General features: G+C 40.2%; 1 protein-coding gene and 1 pseudogene across 1 annotated transcript in view; both read left to right on the top strand.

Annotated features, from left to right (window-relative positions):
* Positions 1-18,287, top strand: part of NOL4 (nucleolar protein 4) — a 691,960-nt gene that overhangs the window by 201,311 nt on the left and 472,362 nt on the right. The gene's annotated exons all lie outside the window — the stretch shown is intronic.
* Positions 2,306-16,955, top strand: LOC110133242 (protein maestro pseudogene; annotated as a pseudogene).

Genomic DNA, 18,287 nt, shown 5'->3' with positions numbered 1-18,287 from the left:
AAATTTTTTGATTTCCCTTTTGATTTCTCCAGTAACCTGTTGGTTATTTAGAAATGTATTATTTAATCTCCATGTGTTTGTATTTCTTAAAGTTTTTTCCTTGTTGTTGATATCTAGTCTCATAGCACTGTGGTCAAGAAGATGCTTGATACAATTTCCATTTTCTTAAATTTACTGAGCTTTGCTGAGTGACCCAATATTTCATCTATCCAGGAGAATGTTCCATGTGCACTTGAGAAGAAGATATCAATATGATCCATCTCATCTAATGTATCATTTAAGACTTGTTTCTTTATTAATTTTCAGTTTTTATGATCTGCCTATTGGTGTGAGTGGGATGTTAAAGTCTCCTACTATTATGGTGTTATTGTCAATTTCTCCTTTTATGTCTGTTAGTGTTTGTCTTATGTACTGAGGTGCTCCTATGTTGGGTGCATAGATATTTACAATTGATATGTCTTCCTCTTGAACTGATCCCTTGCTCATTTGTAGTGTCCTTCCTTATCTCTTGTAATCTTCTTTATTCTAAGGTCTATTTTGTCTGATATGAGGATTGCTACTCCAGCTCTCTTTTGCTTCCCATTTGCATGGAATATATTTTTCCATCCTCTCACTTTCAGTCTATATGTGTCTTTAGGTCTGAAGTGGGTTTCTTGTAGACAGCATATATATGGGTCTTGTTTTTGTATTTATTCAGCCAATCTCTGTCTTTTGGTTGGGGCATTTAATCCATTTACATTTAAAGTAATATTTATATATATGTTCCTATTGCTATTTTCTTAATTGTTTGGGATTGATTTTGTTGATCTTTTTTCTTCTCTTGTATTTCTTGACCATATAAGTCCCTTTAACATTTTTTGTAAAGCTGGTTTGGTGGTACTGAATTCCCTTACCTTTTGCTTGTGAGAAAAACTTTTTTATTTCTCTGTCAATTTTGAATGAGATCCTTGCTGGGTACAGTAATCTTGGTTGTAGATTTTTCCCTTTCAGTATTTTAAATATATCCTTCCATTACTTTCTGGCCCACAGAGTTTCTGTTGGATGATCAGCTGTTAAGCATATGGGATTTCCCTTGTATGTTACTTGTTGCTTGTCCCTTGCTGCTTTTAATAATCTTTCTTTGTGTTTAGTCATTTTTTGTTTGATGAGTATATGTCTTGGCATGTTTCTCCTTGGGTTTATCCAGTGTGGGACTCTTTGTGCCTTTCCTCTTGGACTTGACTATTTCCTTTTCCATGTTGTGGAAATTTTCAACTAGAATCTCTTCAAAAATTTTCTCATGCCCTTTCTTTTTCACTTCTTCTGGGACCCCTATAATTCGAATGTTGGCACATTTGATATTATCCCAGAGGTCTCTGAGACTATCCTCAGTTTTTCTCATTCTTTTTACTTTATTCTGCTCTTCAGAAGTTATTTCCACCATATTATCTTCCAGCTCACTGTTTCATTCTTCTGCTTCATATATTCTGCTATTGATTCCTTCTAGAATATTTTTAATTTCAGTAATTATGTTGTTTGTCTCTGTTTATTCTTTAAATCTCGTAGGTCTTTTTTGCGAGTCCATGGACTATAGCCTACCATGCGCCTCCATCCATAGGATTTTCCAGGCAAGAGTACTGGAGTGGGTTGCCATATCCTTCTCCATCGTAGGTCTTTTTTAATTGATTTTTGTATTTTCTGCATTTTGTTTTCAAGGTTTTTGATAATCTTTACTGTCATTATTCTGAATTCTTTTTCAGGTAGTTTGTCTATCTCCTCTTCATTTATTTGGACTTCTGTGTTTCTACTTTGTTCCTTCATTTGTGTAGGATTTCTCAGCCTTTTCATTATGTTTTCTAACTTATTGTGTTGGACATTTCCTTTTCCCAGGCTTCAAGGAAAGTTGAATTCTTTCCTTGAAGAAGGTTGAATTCTTTCTTCCTTTTGGTTTCTGATCTCCTAAGGTTGGTCTAGTGGTTTGTGTAAGCTTTGTATAGGGTGATATTTGTGCCTAGTTTTTGTTTGTTTTTCCTCTGATGGGCAAGGCTGAGTGAGGTGGTCATCCTTTCTGCTGATGATTGGGTTTGTATTTTTGTCTTTTTGGTGTTTAGATGAGGCATCCCTGAACCTTCTGTACAGGGTGCTACTGGTGGTTGGGTGATACTGGGTCTTTTATTCAAGTGGTTTCGTTTGTGTGAGTTCTTACTATTTGATACTCCCTAGGGTTAGTTCTCTGGAAGTCTAGGGTCCTGGAGTCAGTGGTCCCACTCCAAAGGCTCAGGACTTGATCTCTGGCTCTGAGGATATGCAGCTGAGCGTAGTGGCTATGACTGTGACACAGGTGCATGGCACAGTCCTCGTCACACGTCAGGCTTGGGACATACCCCACCTGTCTGAATATGGTTATGAGTGTCGAGCTGAGGCTCATGTTGGGCACCACAATGATGAACACGGAGTGCAGGTCTGGCTCTGCCTTGAACACAGTCTGAATAAACTCTTTGCAGCAGCCTTGAATACTCATCCAGGGCCACAAAGAGGTGCATGAACAGTGTGTTCAGAGGATGCAAAAGAGGTTCTATTTTTCGTTAAAACATTCTCTGTCCCTCTCCATGATAGGAATATTTCTCTCCATCCAACTGACATTAAGCTTGACCATGGGACTTGCTTTGGCCAATGAAATATGAACACAAGTGCTATGTGTCACTTTCAGAGACTAGCTTGAAGCACCAAAATTTACTTCTGCCTTTTTTTTCTCATGACTCGCAACATGTACTTAATCTTATCATATGTAAGTTACAGCTCAAGGTTTTCTTTAAGCCATGAATATTCTTCTTGCTGCTTTCCCCACAAATCTCATGCCGTCTTGGGCTTTAACCTTTTTGAAACACTTCTTACAGGCTCTTAAAAATATTTGATTGTACTTTAACATTTTTATGACATTTTCCATGTTATGGTCCTCTCTTTTTAATATATGAATTCATCTAAATGTTTCTAATGCATTTTCTCTAGTTTCCTTAACCATATTGTTCCCCCTCCCCCCCTAGATTGGAACTAGTTCTTCATGTCAGAATTTCATTTTAGATATTCTTATCCTTCTGGAGCTTTAGTTTCTTTTTTGGAGGGCCGTTTGAAATACATATATAGTTTTTAATTTGAATTTGAACCCTGATTTCCCAAACCTTTGATTTCAATGGACTCATAGCTGGTATTGTTTCTCTTGTTGTTTTTCAGTCACTGTCGTGTCTAACTCTTTGAGACCCCAAGGGCTGCTATGACATAAATTTCAGTGTGACGCTGTAACTTTCTTCAAGAATTCTTTCACTTCCCCATTAGCAATCAATCCTCTCCCAGCGGCTTGTTTGTTTGCAGCACTGATAGGGAAATCAGAGGGTAGATCTGATTCTGTGACTTGTTCTACAAGGGGATCCTTACTGAGTGGTGGGCTTCTGCCCTGGGGAGGATCTATGTGGGTCACTCTATGAAACTGCAGTACTGGGTGTCATAGCTGATGCCACACAGAGGACTGCTTGCTTGAATGAGCATCACACAGAGATGAGAATCATCCTTGATCCCACCTCAAAGAAACACTTGGTCTGGACAGAATTCTGCATCAGTAATAGTGGAGGCTATAAGAGCATGGAGGCTTTGTCTCAGCCTTCATGCTTATGTGCTTAGTCACTCAGTCTTGCCTGACTCTTTGCAACCCAATGGACTGTAGCCTGCCAGGCTTCTCTGTCCATGGGATTCTCTAGGCAAGAATACTGGAGTGGGTTGCCATTTCCCTCTCCAGGAGATCTTCCCAACCCAGGGATCAAACGTATGACTCGTGCATCTCTTGCATTGGCAGGTGGATTCTTTACCACTTAGCCACATGGGAATTCCTCAGTCCTTGTATCTGAGGCAAAATAAGAGTCATGATATTCCAACAGGTGGTGGTGGTTGTTGACTCACTAAGTCTGTGTCCAGCTCTTTGTGATTCCATGGACTATAGCCCACCAGGCTCCTCTGTCCTTGGGACTTCCCAAGCAAGAATACTGGAGTGGGTTGCCATTTCTTTCTCCAACTCAAACAGAGTAGCAGCAGGCTTCTACACGCTGTCTGTCTTTTGGTTACGGTACAAGACTCTTTTGTGGGAGAGAAAGCGGGGTCCTGGGAGCACAGTCTGGAGTAACTAGATCCTGGTGGGGATTTAGGAGTCCCTCTCCCTCTCCTCCTTCACCAAAGGGTTACATTTGAGTTCCATTTCCAGAGATGAAGTAAAAGCAAGTTGAATTGGTCTTTTGAATACATGTAAGAATCCTTAGAGTATTGGGGACATATATGAAGAATTTCAGACAAAGGCCATGAAAAATAGACTAGGCTGCATTTTCTACTCAACTGTAAATTGGACCATCTTAGTTACATAATTTTAGGCATATAAATCTTTATTATAGACTCCTTTTCTTATTAATTTTCCATAGATTATGAACATCACTTTCATCCCAATGAAAGTGTTATTGCAGAGTAGTTATAAACCTACAGTTTGGAGTGAAATATACCTAGCATGAACCCTAGCTTCTAACTATTAACTGTTGATTTTAGATAGATTATTTATTGTCTCAGACACCCAGTTTCCTCAATTATAAATTAATATGAGTAGATTAAGTGAGATAATTTATGTGAAGTGTTTAGCAGGATGCATGGAACATATGAAAAGTTCTGAAAGTGGTTACTATTACAGTAATTATTTTTCCATGAAATATCTATTATCTTCCATAGTGTTTGTTTTTTACTTTTACATGGAGCATTTCCATCCTCCCACCCTCACATTTCAGTTTTGACATATCTCAGTAATATTGATAAACCTGCTTCCAGTTTTCATGCAATACACATTAGTTCTTGGCATAGAATAATCTGAGTACTTCATATGTTTTGAGATAGAATATGCTTCATTTTTAAAACTTGAAATTGGAAAAATTACTTAAAGTTATGTTTACAGCTATTTGATAATAAATAGAATTATTGCTGTTAAAAAATAAAACTAATTCACCATGCAATTTAAAATGTTCAGAGTGGTAATAAAAATGAGGAAGAGATCTCTCTGAAGAAAATGGTATGCCTTTTATAATTCCTCATATATTAAGCAAATGTTCCTAGAGGATTTGATGTGATTTGAACTTTTGTAATGTTTTTAAATCAAGTATTTATAAACAAAAAGGAGACATGGTCTCAATGTGGTGGATATTTAATGCATCTTGATAAATAAGTGAATTAATAAAAGAGTCTGTAAATACACAGTTTTTTGCTCAGTAGGTGAAACTTACCAGTATGAAGCAAAAAACCCAGTAAAACAATACCCGTAACCAGATCTAACGATTAATCTTGGCAATTATATTTAAAAATTGCAAATGGCCCTGTTTTAAAAGGCAAATCATATTTATAAAATGCAGTAGTTATTCTGATTCTATTAAAAAGGAAAATAATAAACATATGCTAAACTATGATATGAGTAATATTCAGGATCTTGTCTTATTAAATATATTTGCTAAATTTATTGAGATTGGATAAGATTCAAGTATCATTTCAAGGACTGAACTCTGGATGATGGATAAGACACACAGTTAACAATAAATGGCAATGTCAAGATAAGGTGTGATGGCTAAAGATATGGGTTTTATGGGTTGCCTTATTTAACATCTGTGTTAAGTATAGAAGTGCCCAGTGTGTTAATTAAGTTTACAGATGGCTCTAAATTAGGAGATGCTACAAATACCACTGAAAACCAAGGAGTAATCTCAGAAATAAAAGGAATTCATAAATAGAACTGCCATTAAATAATACTGAAGGAAAATAAATGAGTATGAGTGAAGATTTCAAATACTCTTGCTCTCACTTTCTGGTCTTCTGAGGCAAAAGCTAAGAACAAATCATAAAACAAGCATAAAATGACTTGAGGCTAATGATCTTTAACTTTGAAAGAGGATCATAAATGAGTATCTTTTAGAGCTCATCACTGTCAAGTAGGTACTTAAAACTATGCTTAGAGAACAGCTTGGTATAATGAATTTCACTGTTTGACTGCAGAGAATACTGACTTGGATTCTGCTGGTTCATATCCTAAACTCTAGTACACAAATTCTTTTTTTTTTTCCATTTATTTTTATTAGTTGGAGGCTAATTACTTTACAACATTGCAGTGGTTTTTATCATACATTGAAATGAATTAGCCATGGATTTACATGTATTCCCCATCCCGATTGCCCCTCCCACCTCCCTCCCCACCCGATCCCTCTGGGTCTTCCCAGTGCACCAGGCCCGAGCACTTGTCTCATGCATCCAACCTGGGCTGGTGATCTGTTTCACCCTAGATAATATACATGTTTCGATGCTGTTCTCTTGAAACATCCCACCCTCGCCTTCTCCGACAGAGTCCACAAGTCTGTTCTATACATCTGAGTCTCTTTTTCTGTTTTGCATATAGGGTTATTGTTACCATCTTTCTAAATTCCATATATGTTAGTATACTGTAATGGTCTTTATCTTTCTGGCTTACTTCGCTCTGTATAATGGGCTCCAGTTTCATCTATCTCATTAGAACTGATTCAAATGAATTCTTTTTAATGGCTGAGTAATATTCCATGGTGTATATGTGCCACAGCTTCCTCATCCATTCGTCTGCTGATGGGCATCTAGGTTGCTTCCATGTCCTGGCTATGATAAACAGTGCTGCGATGAACATTGGGGTGCACGTGTCTCTTTCAGATCTGGTTTCCTCGGTGTGTATGCCCAGAAGTGGGATTGCTGGGTCATATGCTTGGGCGTACTCTCCCCGGGTGCAGCGCACCTTTTCCCTCCGCGGCGAGCGGCCCAGGCAGCCAGAGGCTTGGGCGCAATCTCCCCGGGTACGGCGCGCTTTTTCCCTCCGCGGCCCCAGCGCGCGCCGCCAGTCGGGTCTCAGGAAGCCTTTAGATAGGAACCGGGGGCCTGTTTGCAGTGTGGGAGGGGGTGGCTTCTCAGGGGCTGAGTTTGCCCTTTTTCCCTCCCCACTGCCTCCTACCTCCAGTGGGGATGGGCCGGCTCTTCTCTGGAGTTTCTCAGTCCCTTTGTTTTGCGAACCCCCGGCAGTGTGTTCGGGCCGGTTAACTTTGTCCCTTGCTATCCCACAGTTTAAGAAAGCTCCCTCCGATTGCTCTCAGGGTCTTCGGGCTGGTCCCCACCCCAAGCAATGCCGCCCGCTCCTCTCCGTTCTGCCCCCGCTTGTTGCTGGCGGGTACAGGCGTCTGGGGTACTTTTCTGCTGGGAGTTGCTTTTAGGCATGTAATCTGTGGGCCTTGTTTAATTTTTCCTCCCAGTTAGATTGCCAAAAACTTCCCCCAGTCCCGCCAGTGGGAGGGTTTCCTGGTGATTGGAAACCGCTATCAAGACTCCCTTCCTGGGACGGGTCTCCATCCGTAGCTCTTTTGACTCCCTTTTTATCTTTTATATTTTGTCCTACCTCCCTTCGAAGACAATGGGCTGCTTTTCTGGGCGCCTGATGTCCTCTGGTAGCTATCAGAAGTTGTTTTAGGAAATTTGCTCAGCATTCAAATGTTCTTTCGATGAATTTGTAGGGGAGAAAGTGGTCTCCCCATCCTATTCCTCCGCCATCTTGGCTCCTCCCCCCACAAGTTCTTATTTTGTTGTCTAGACGGTTACTCTGAATTCTGAAAAGTGAAACTCTAGCTCTGAACTGCCATCTCTGGGGGTTGGGTTTCTCTTACTTTGTCATCTTATCAACATGTTTGTCTGAACCTCTGTTAACAATTTTCTGACTTGCTGAGTGTTCATCTCATCTTCCTCCTTGCATCAGTTGCTAGGCAATTTTTAGTCCTCTCATTTCCCTCTGGGGGCCCTGTGTAGACTCAACATCTTACCCGTTGCCTTCAGAGTGCTCGTCTCCATCTGATAGCTTCCAACTGCTCCTGGACATAACTATTTGGAAATTTGTTGCTTCATACTCAGTGTTTCTAAAGAAAGTTCATTATCATTCTGTCCTTGAAGAAGACCCCTCTCCTGATTTCTTCATAAGTGTCAGTGCTGATAGGTTTCACCTAGATCAGTGGGGTTAGTTGCTCAGTTGTGTCCGACACTTTGTGGTCCCAAGGACTATAGCCCACCAGGCTCCTCTGTCCATAGAATTCTCCAGACAAGAATACAGGAGTGGGTTCCCATTCCCTTCTCCAGGGGAATGGAACCTGGGTATCCCGCATCGTGGGTAGATCCTTTCTCATCTGAGGCACCATTGTCTGTGACATTTTCATATTCAAGATCCTCTGATTTCTATTGTTTACCCAGTCTCTTTGAGTCCTCTTTCCAAGTTCATTTTAATTTTCCTCTTTCCTCTCTCACTTCCATTCTCCTTGTCCATGCCTGTATCATTTATTTTGTTTTATGATTATAATAGCCTTTTGGGAGATAGTAAAAATAATAAGAATAGGTTTTATGTTCTTATAAAAGTAAACACATATAACTAAGGGAAACTGATTTGCAACACCACCCTTCCAAAAATGAATACTCAAATATTCAAGAAACATTGGAGTAAAAGCAAAACAAACATAACTATGTCAGGTTAACACCATCTAGAAACTTCTGGATTGTAAATTATATGTGGAAGTGAAGGTTTGGTTCTTGCATGGTTTTGATCATACATTATTGCATATTCTTAGGAGAAAAGCAACCAGTAGTAACATTATCAACAAAGAAAAACTGGGCTGTTTCCACATAGACATAAGATAAGGACGTGGTTGCATGATGGAAGTATTAGCTTTTGCTACAGTGGTAATTGTTTTGCAGTATACAAGTATACCCTTTAAACTTACACAATGTTATATATTAGATATATCTCAGTACAGTGAAAGAAACTGAAAGTTGCTCAGTCGTGTGTCTGAGTCTTTGCAACCCCATGCAATAGTCCATGGAATTCTCCAGGCCAGAATACTAGAGTGGGTAGCCATGCCCTCCTCCACGGGATTTCCCAACCTAGGGATCAAACCCAGGTCTCCCGCATTGCAGGCAGACTCTTTACCTGCTGAGCTTCCAGGGAAGCCCTCATCTCAGTAAAGCTGGGGGGTAAAAGTCATGGTCTTAAATTATGGGTGTGTTCATAGGCGTGTCATGTAAGAAAATAACAAGTTTGAATTGAAATGGTACATTTATTACAGCCAGGAAGTTTAAAAAATATAAATATACACATACCATATCATTGAATGAACAAGCAAGTTACACTGTAGTGTATATAGATGACAGAGCCATTTTATGTTTATATATTTTTTGTGCGTGTGAATTCATACCAAAGTATTAATGACAGTCATCTTTGGACAGTAGGGCTTGGGATGAAAATAAAATTAAATTTACTACTTGTTAAACTATTTTTATTAAGAGTGCAGTGACTTTTGTAATATAAATTAGTTATCCATATTAATTTTAGAAAAATTGGAGAAAAAGATATATAATCATGGAATACAGATGTAACTACTGTTCATACCGGGCTGTGTTTCCCACTACAATTTTGTGCTTACATACAGTTGTTTGAATATATTTCAGATCATATCATTTATCAATTTATTCATTTGATAATCAGCATCTTTGTATGGAAAACTGTGGTTCATAAAGTGGTGAATGCAAGAGGAAAAAAATGAGAGGAGACGAAATCTGCCATCCAAATACGTTATATTTACCAAATTTATTCATTCAGCAAGTATTTATTATCGAGAGCATTTTATGTACTGGCACTGTTCTAGATATGACAAGCATGTAACCAGGCAATCTTCTGTTCTTAATGGAAATAGAAACCATCAAAATCCATTTGAAATGTCTTAGTTTTAAAGTGCTTAAAGACATATCTGGTGTTCAGATAACCTATTAGGCATTTAGCATACTAACTATGTTAAAATTTTTTAAATGAGTAGAGTTTTTTTTTTCTCTTGAGTTTAAGGTCACAATCACTTAAATATCTTCCAGTGAACATATGCTTGCAAACTCATGCCAGCTGACTTAATGAGTAGAAGATAAATGTGTTCATGAGTAGAAGAGAAGGGGACCAACAAAAAGACACATGCAGCCAGGAAATGGATTCAACAAACAGATTCAACAATCACCTTTGTTCCAGGCACCAAAAAGTGGGAAGAAGGCAAAGACGAAATGGCAGAAAGGTTAGAAATTAACATCAATGATAATATGGTAACTATAAACAGATTCTTTCAGCTACATGCTTTGTTCCCGATTGCTCCTCTTTCTTGTGCTGGGGAATTGGCTTCTCTGATGACAAATGCAGGTGTCGATAGGCTGGATGGAGCCAGAGATTATGGTGACAAAAGAGAGGCTGTGATCCAGGAACCAGGCAGGTCTTGGCAGGGGACTGTGGCAAGGCGATGAGAAAGGTAGGCATGCTGAATTTCAAGGGATGATCTGAGACATCAAAAAGTACAGTAGGTGGGGGCCAACGTGGGACCTACATGTCTCCAGAATAAAGCAGTGGCTTAGTTACTAGAACAGAACATGACGCTAGAGAGACACTGAGTTGTGGCTTGACTCCTTTTTTTCCCCTTAGCAATCTGGCCCCAGGCCTACAGATGTGAATTACTCTGCAAATAGAGCTTCATTCTACTCCACTATGGAACCTGACTTTGGAGGAAGCTCATTAAATATGGTGGTCACACCTCTCCATGGTATGAAATCCAAGAACTTGTAGCAAATTGGCAAATCATGTTGCTTAAGAATCATACCTTTCTATATTTTTCGGATGACTAATTGTGACCCATGACCTTCTCTTTGTGCACTATCTTTCCACACTGTGGCGCTAACCTGAGGACTCCTTTTCCTTTCTTTCTACTTTCATTTTGGACAAAGATGAGAACTATATTGAAAATGTTATGATGGGAGAGATGGTTAATTGTAAATTGCTATCTGTGTCAAAACAAAAGCTAACAACTGCTTGCTCCCTAGGAAGGGTTTTTAGATAATTTTATACTCTACTTATGCTGGACCAGTTATCTAGATAAATTGGATTTAATATAAAAGGCATTTTATTTTCTCAAAATAGGAGACTCTACATGCTCAAATCCAAGATTTCCATTTTGAGTCTTGGGTATGTTGACGTGCACTGAAATTGTACCATGTACGGCCTGTATGACTGTGGGTTGAGATATTGTATAGCTTCATCATGTTATTGGTCAAATTTAATTTCCCAGAGGTTAGAAAACTGAAATTATTTTATGTTTGCACACCTTACCCTTGGAAAGAGAAGATGGCAGTCAATCTGTTTTTCCATTTATTCAATTTTTCCTTTGGAACCTCTCAACTGGTGATAAGAAAACTGCATTTGTTTTAAGTGGAAGGAGCTTAATTGAGTGTGTTGGTTTTGTTATAGATGGCTATTTGTGAGTATGCAGAAACCAAATGCCACCTGGGAAGTAAAAGTCATTTTTTTTCCAGTGCAGTATTTTTAATTATGTCTTTTCACCAGAGCTCCAGGGCAAAAGTTCCATTTTTCTCCTTGCTCATTATTAGTAAAACCCACAAGGACAAGGTTTTCTAATTTCATATTTTTAAGTGAATTTAGCATGCAAAGTGTTCTGAAATGACATGAGATGTGTAGTTAAGATAACACCTAGGCTCTGGAATTTCTTGGCTTCACACAAATCTTTATCTTCTACCCAGACTGACTCTGTTCACGCAGAAATACTTAGCCACACAACCTGCCTGTTACTGAAAGTGTATTCAGCCACTTGTAATTATTGTTTGTATGCTACACACATTTGAAACATATGGCAGCTATTATGAGAACTATATATATATATTGTTGTTGTTGTTGTTTGTTTTCATTTGTGTTGAGTGTGATTTAGTGCAATATGCAGGCTTGTAAACGTTTTGAAATTAATTAACCTGAACACAGTTGAATTCACCCGTCTGGGTTCCTACTAATACACTGGCTAAGACACTGAATAACAAATGAGGGAAAAATGGAAACGGTGAGATTCCAAGGAGAGAGAACAAGGACTTATGCCTCCAGAGTGTTTAATCCCTTCCTGCCATTGTTTTCCTCTGTGAACTTGAGTCTGCCCTTCTTTGCTTTAGTTTTTCTGGCTTTGGCAGGAGAGTAATAGCAAGCACAGGCAGGGTGGTAGTGAGGATGAATGAATGCCTAAAATGTTCTTTGGGAGCCTCCAGGAAAACACACTGGGCCACATGTGGAAATTATTATTAGTTCATTCTCATGCACTTTTAATCCCTGCCCTCTAGGCTCAGACTGGCAGCCAAGGCACCAATTACTGTCGATGGGGCTGTTGGTTCTTGTGATGTGAACACCTGTCCTCCAGCAAATGAACTGAGATAATACACACCAATTTACTATGTGTGTCGTATACCCTGCAAATTGAATCTCCAAAATACACTCTGAGTTGAATAATACATGACACTGGGTTGCAATGACAGGAAATAGGCTCAGTACAATTGCTGGGGCATCTGTGTCCATCCCAGGCCTTTGTCCAGCCAGCCTGCTGCTGCAACGCCAAGCCAGACCTCCCTCCGCATTCTCAGAGCTGACGAAGGGGGGCCCTCCATATGGGAAAAGTCACTGCAGAATTGCTGGCTTTCGTGGGACAGCCTCGGGCTGACTCATCCAGTCAAGCCAGGGCTTGGCAGACCCAGCCCCACACTGTTCATCAGTTACAACGAAATTGCGACTGTGTACAATTCCAGGGTCTCTCCAGTTCATATTTAAAGAAATAGTCCTTAGATGCTGGATGATCTGCCCCATGTAAATTGCTGCCCTGAAATTTACAAGAGAAAAAATTTCAGAGTGAAAAAGGAAATGAAATCACAGTCTAGGATAGCGGTTGAAGGAACGAGTTTTAAAGGTCAGACACTGGTGTGAATCTTGCCTCCACTTTGACAAGCTGTGCGATTTCTGGCAAGTTCCAAACTATAATCTGTCTAAACTTCAGTTTCTTCATTGGCCTTTAAAGTCAGGACCGTACCTAACTTGCTTTGCATTCATATCCCCAGTGACCGGCACATTATCTGGCACATAGAAGGTACTGAAAAGCCCTGGATGATTCAAGAATTTTCTGGAATTGTTTTTCTTAACTGCTTGGTGCGTGTTCAGTCATTTCCCACTCTTTGTGATCTCATGGACTATAGCCAGCCAGGCTCCTCTGTCCATGGGATTCTCCAGGCAAGAATACTGGAGTGGGTTGCCATTTCCTCCTCAAGGAGAATCTTCCAAAGTCAGCCATCAAACCCACGTCTCTTGCATCTCTTGTCTTGGCCGGCGGCTTCTTTACTGCTGTGCCTCCTGGGAAGCCCACTGCTTGTTACAGCTACTGATGTGACAGCCAGCAAAAGCAGTGCTGGCGCAAAGCCCTCTGATTCAAGTCACCCCTGTGCCTTCCTTGTAGGATCTAGGGGATCTAGGGAAGAAGGAGGAAACTGGGCTCTTGGTGTTTGGCCTGTTGTGCCTGATGCCCAGCCAGCAGGTTCATCGTGACACTTAAGCTTGTTTTGTGCAACTCAAATCTCCTTCCTCAAAGAAGGTATTTTGCACAGCCAGAGCTGCATATTTTGATACACTTTACTTGTATATTTGTAGAACTGTGTACATGTAGAATTTTATAGTGTGTTGTGTTCTTCTCAGTTTGATAACATGATTCTCACATAAGTATGGGCCTATTCACTTGCATGGTTGTATTTGATATTGCACATAAGTATGTATAATTTTCCTTTCTTTCATGTTTAATTATATGTTAATCAGTCAGAACTATCTTGATCTAGATACTCTCTATTTTCTTTTTTTTTTTTAAGTATAGTTGATTTACAATATTAGTTCAGGTGTACAACCTAGTGAGTGACTATTTTAATAGGCTATATTCCATTTAAAGTTCAAAAGTGGCTATAATCCCGCATGCCATACAATATATCCTTGTTTCTTACCTACTTTATACATAATAGTTTGTATCTCTTAATCCTGTACCCCTATTTTGCGCCTCCCCATATCCTCTCTTCACTGGTAACCACAAGTTTGTTCTCTGTATTTGTGAGTCAGTTTCTGTTTTGTTAAATACATTTATTTTTTAGATTTCACATATAAGTGATAATATAGATTCTATATCTTGCTCCATCTGACTTATTTCACTAAACATAATACTCACTAGATCCATCCACATTTATTGCAAGTGGCAGAATTCCATTATATTTTATGTCTGAGTAATATTCCACTGTATATATGTACCATCTTCTTAAGCCAATCATCTGTTGATGGACACTTAGGTTGCTTCCATGCCTTGGCTATTGTAAATGGTGCTTCTGAGAACATTGGGGTGCATGTTTCTTTTTGAACTAGTGTTTTCATTTTCTTCAGATATATACCCAGGAGTAGAACTGCTGGATCATATGGTAGCTCTATTTTTAGTTTTTTGAGAAACCTCCATACTATTTTTCACAGTGGCTGCACCAACTTATATTTCCATTAACAGTGTACTAAGGTTCCCTTTTCTCCATATCCACACTAACATTTGTTATTTGTCATCTTTTTGGTGATAGCCATCATGACAGGTGTGAGGTGATAGCTCACTGTGGTTTTGCTTTGAATTTCCCTAATGATTAGTGATGTTGGGCATCTTTTCATATGCTTGTTTACTATCTATATATTTTCTTTGGAGAAATATCTATGTGGAGAAATATCTGCATTTCTTTGATTTTGCATCCCCTGCTCATTTCATAGGATTTCAAATAGAATGCAAGTTTAATCAGTGTCTATGCGTGGACTTGCTAGTGAAAGTGCAATCGTATCCTTTCCAGAAAGCATGTTTGCACTTTTATCTAAATAGATCTGAGCCGTTAGGGATCCATGCTGCCAGTAGTGGGTCCTGATGAATGTGTAGTGTGTTGAAGAGACTGGAGAAAAGACCAACTAAAAATTATTCACAATTTTTCGAAAAGTCCTACTAACCTGGACAGAGGGCAGATTAGTTTGACAGCACAAAATAGGAATGAGATTTTAGAGAGCTCAGGATGTTGAGAGACGACTAGGTGGGGTGGGGCGGTGTCATGGGCCTGGACAGACAAACGGCATGAGTCCCTGATGTTACAGGTTAGTGTAGGGAAAGAGGCACTGCCATGAAAATGAATCTACAAACCATGAAGCTGGTATCAGAGATAAAACCATATTAAATTCACTATGGCAACCCACTCCAGTATTCTTGCCTGGGAAATCGCATGGACAGAGGAGCCTGGCAGGCTACAGTCCTTAGGGTTTCAAAGAGCCAGAAACAACTTGCAACATTCATTGACTTGGATCAACCTCATAAGTTCCCCCTCGCCCTGTCCTCGTTTGTTATATTCTTCTCTGCAGCAAAATACTCTATCGTCTATTTACAACAGTACCTGGCAGGGGAATATGAGTTGAGTGAAAATTATGTAGAGGGAAAGGAAGTGTAAGTGCAGAACCATATTTACATGTAGGTTCACTTTCATCCGGAAGCCAGGATTATAAAAGCATGTGTAGCTAGCGATTTTTTTGTACTATTTTTCTTTTAAAAACACTCACACTCTGTCTCTGAGGAATCATTAAAAATAGTCACCAGAGACTCTCTCCCTGGGCCCTTGGAGAAACAGGAAACTAACACGAGAATTTTCAAAGTTGGTAAAACAGCATGGCCTGTAATGAATCTCTAGCAACTATCAGGGGCAGATAGCCAGAAAAGGTCTTATTAGGGGCTTCCCTGGTGGCTCAGATGGTAGAGCATCTGCCTACAATGCAGGAGACCCGGGTTTGATCCCTGAATCGGGAAGATCCTCTGGAGAAGGAAATGGCAGCCCACTCCGGTACTCTTGCCTGGAGAATCCTGCGGACAGAGGAGCCTCGTGGGCTACAGTCCGTGGGGTCGCAAAGAGTCGGACACGACTGAGCGACTTCACTTACGTATTTCCTACTCGCGATGAAACTCCAATCTGTTCTTTGTTTCATCTTCAAGGACAAAATCCAACTGACAGCCAGCCCCGAGCTTGTTTAAAGGACAGCGATGTACCTGGAGGTGATCACTTTTTCTTTCACTAGGATGAGTTCTGAGGAGGAAGCCTCCTCATCTTGCTCAGGAATTCACCTTTGAGAAAATTGAGCTGAGTCATCCCATCTGGCTGCTACCCCGGAACAGCAGCTCTGCGTGTCGCGTGGTGACCTCTGCTCCGGCCACACCTGCCGCATCACCACGTGACCGCAGTTCCGTGGACCAAACAAGGAGAAGAATACCGGGCCAGCCCCGCCACCCAGCCCAAGAAGAAAAGGATATCAAGGATGTCTTTTTTTCCCAAGATCTCTTGGAATCTCAGGCTCCAGAAGCAGGAACCTCTGAAGAATGTGTTTTCATCTTGACAGAGACAGCCTGGGACCCAAGTGTTAAAAAGCGTTATATAGCGATGAGAGGCCTGGGAACCATGACCTGTGAGACCCTGGACAAGGCGAGAAAATAAACAAAGAATGTTCTAGGCCTGCTGGTGCATGGTCTGTATGACCGGGTGAGTTCTGAAGTCATACGCGAGAGCATGAAGATCCTGACATCATCATCCTGGGCAAGATGTAGGGGAAAGGCCTGAGTTCCTTCTTCATAGGCATCACCCTCCAGATCAGGGCTTTGCTTGATGATGAGAATGACAGCCTGAGATACTTGACCTTTGTCTTGTTTGGACAACTGGTTACCCTTGCTGGACAGAAATGGAGGAGGTTCTTCACCCACCAGGTGAAGCAGACTCAGGACTCCCTCCGGTCCCACTTACAGGACAGGAATCCCCAGCTGGCCAAGGCTTGCAAAACAACTTTTTGAGCCTGTTCTCTGTATCTGAGACAAAGCAAGGACTATAGCTTCCAGAGTGAGGAGGATCAAAGGAACCCTAAGCTATGCCAGCAGCTAAGCTACTACCATCCAGAGCTCCTGCAGTTCTTCTATGCAAATAAAATCCTGTAAATACTAAGAGGCAGGGAGGTGGGTCCAGTGAGCGCTTGGCTGGGGGCTGATAGTCCACTCTTTTCACCCTTTGGAGGCTCTGTTGCCTCTAGTGATTGTGATAGAAAATGGGATGTTGGGAGACCAATTGATGGCAAACATAAGACCGTGGAATTGTATAATTATATCCAAAGTAAATTCTAAATAGCTTATATCTCATTTCCTTCTGTACATATTTGATGGTAAAGTTTGTCCTTTCTTTAAAACATTTAAGGTACATATGGATTCAGTGTTTTTGTTCTCACCATTTTTCTTCTTAAGGATATCTCTGTCACCAACCTTTTTAATTTTTAAGGCTCAGGAGAATATTACCTGAAGTTTTTTTTTTTTTTAATCTGCTTATTGATCCTTTGCCATTTGCTATTAAAACCTTTTTCTGGTGAGATCTATTTAAAGTTGGCCAAGCTGCCAAAAGTTAGTGTGGAGGGCAATTTCTAGTTGCTCATCATCTTTGACAGTCAGTGCCTCCAAGATCATTCCAAACAAGAGTTAATAAAGAGAAAAAAAATGAAAAAAAGAAAAGTCACCAGAACACATTATTTTAACCTTCTTTAGCTTTGTGTGTGTGTGTGCACGTGTGTGCGTTCTCTCAGTCACTTCAGTTGTGTCTGACTCTTTGCCACTCTATGGACTGTAGCCCACCAGGCTTCTCGGTCCATGGGATGGGATTCTCTAGGTAAGATCCCTGGAGTGGATTCATTACCCACCGAGCCACCTGAGAAGCCTCTTCTTTAGCTTAGCAAAAGGTAAATGGGAAAATTTAGCTTAAATCTCATACCCTAGATACATTGTTCTTTATATCTGTGACACATTATATATTCACCAATTATTTCCTTTCATTTCTGCTGAGTAAGCCATAGCTTTCTCATTCCATTACTTTTGGTTTGGTCATGTCATTTGTTTTGGCTGATGGAATGTGAGCAGGTGTGATATGCAGTCATCCCTTTGTATCCACTAGGAGTTGGTGTCAGGACTCCCTCAGATATCAAAATCCAAGGATGCTCAAGTTCTTTGTATAAAACCGGTAGAATGAATACAGTTGGCCGCCTGTATCCATGGATTCTGGGTCCACCATACAAGGGCCAACTGAACTCCACATCAGAGCACATCTTCAAACATGCTCATTTAGTGTTGGTATTTTGTTTCTTTTATGCCCACCCTTTACTAGAAAAGAACATGCCCCAGACAGTAGTTGTCTTTGAACTCTGTTCCAAAATGAGAAAACTAATAGAGAAGAACTGAACAGAACCTATCAGAGCCACAGCTGACTTGCTGACCTCAGATATTTGAACA

The sequence above is a fragment of the Odocoileus virginianus genome, chromosome 22, assembly GCF_023699985.2.
Source record: "Odocoileus virginianus isolate 20LAN1187 ecotype Illinois chromosome 22, Ovbor_1.2, whole genome shotgun sequence".
In the NCBI taxonomy this organism is placed as follows: Eukaryota; Metazoa; Chordata; class Mammalia; order Artiodactyla; family Cervidae; genus Odocoileus; species Odocoileus virginianus.
The sequence above is the reverse complement of the archived record's forward strand: the minus strand, read 5'-3'. Positions and strand labels throughout refer to the sequence as shown.